Raw genomic sequence first — 1,726 nt, 5'->3', positions numbered from 1 at the left:
TGTAGGTGTTCCTTTTGTCCAGGTGGGAAAGGGCAGTGTGGAGTGCAATAAAGAATGCATCATCTGTGGATCTGTTAGGATGGTATGCATATTGGAGTGTGTCTAGGGTTTCTGGGATAATGGTGTTGATAAGAGCCATGACCAAACTTTTAAAGCACTGAATGGCTACAGACATGAGTGCTACGGGTCAGTAGTCATTTTGGCAGGTTTCCTTAGTGTTTCTGAGTTACACGGATGATGTTGGTTTGCTTAAAGCATGTTGGTATTACAGACTCGGACGGGGAGAGGTTGAAAATATCAGTGAAGACACTTGCCAGTTGGTCAGCGCATGCTCGCAGTTCCCGTCCTGGTAATCCATCTGGCCCTGCGGCCTTGTGAATGCTGACCTGTTTAAAGGTCTTACTCACATCGGCTCTGGAGAGTGTGATCACACTATTTTCCGGAACAGCTCGTGCTCTCATGCATGTTTCAGTGTTATTTGCCTCGAAGCGAGCATAGAAGTAGTTCAGCTCGTCTGGTAGGCTTGTGTTACTGGCCTTTACTATTTATATTTTTGACAAATTATACTTTTACTTCACTACATTCCCAAAGAAATATTGTACTTTTTACTCAATACATTTTCATTGACAACCCAAAGTACTCATTACATTTTGAATGTTTAGCAGAACAGGAAAATTGTGAAATTCATACACTTATCAAGAGAACACATGGTCATTCCTACTGCCTATGTTCTGGTTGACTCACTAATCACAAATGCATCTTTTGAAAATAATGTCTGAGTGTTGTAGTATGCCCTAGCTGTCCATACATTTAAAAAACAAGAAAATGGTGCCGCCTGCTTAAGGAATTTGAAATGATTTATACTTCTACTTTTGATACTTTAGCATATTTTGGCTATTACATGTACCTTTGATACTTAAATATATTTAAAACCAAATACTTTTAGACTTTACCTCAAGTAGTATTTTACTGGGTGACACTTTTACTTGAGCAACTTTCTACTAAGGTATCTATACCCTTACTCAAGTATGACAATTGGGTACATTTTCCACCGCTGTACGATGCACTGATTTCGGTCTTTTGATTTCACATTATTAGTACATCTTTACAACATCTGGATAGGTGTAATGAGTAAAACTTACAAATGGGGCTTTAATCATCTACACTGATACTAAATGAGTTGTGATAGTTTGATGTTCTCCAATGAATCCAGCACTACAGACGAACTAGACATTTATACGACTCATTTCTATGGCAGAAGGAGGCTCTGTGTGTGTTGTGTGTCAATATATTGTGAATACTATCTCCTACTTCACTTCCCTCAAAAATAAATCTGTTTTCTCACACAAACACCATTCAAGCACAAAAACATTGGAATAGCCTGCCAAATTTGAAAATAAAGGGCACAGTTGGGTTAAAATATTTTTTATAAAAACTGAACATGCTACTCTTGGCTTTCCCACAGACAAAGAAATACTGTACTAATGTCACTTACTATACTAATGTCAATGAGAATATTGCTCCTGAAGCTCAGGGAAATGATTTGTTTCTATAGTACTATAAAGACGTACCATCTTCAAAGTTTGGATTCAAGTGCTTTTTGTTGTTAAATAGACTGGGAGACCTTTCAGATTTGGTGGCTGGATTTAACACTGACCCATATGAATCTGATGCCCACAGAAATAAAAGTCACAACAAAGTACACAATGAAAGAGACACTAAGATA

The sequence above is a fragment of the Oncorhynchus masou genome, chromosome 15 (assembly GCF_036934945.1).
Source record: "Oncorhynchus masou masou isolate Uvic2021 chromosome 15, UVic_Omas_1.1, whole genome shotgun sequence".
Lineage (NCBI taxonomy): Eukaryota > Metazoa > Chordata > Actinopteri > Salmoniformes > Salmonidae > Oncorhynchus > Oncorhynchus masou.
Note: the sequence above shows the minus strand (reverse complement) of the source record.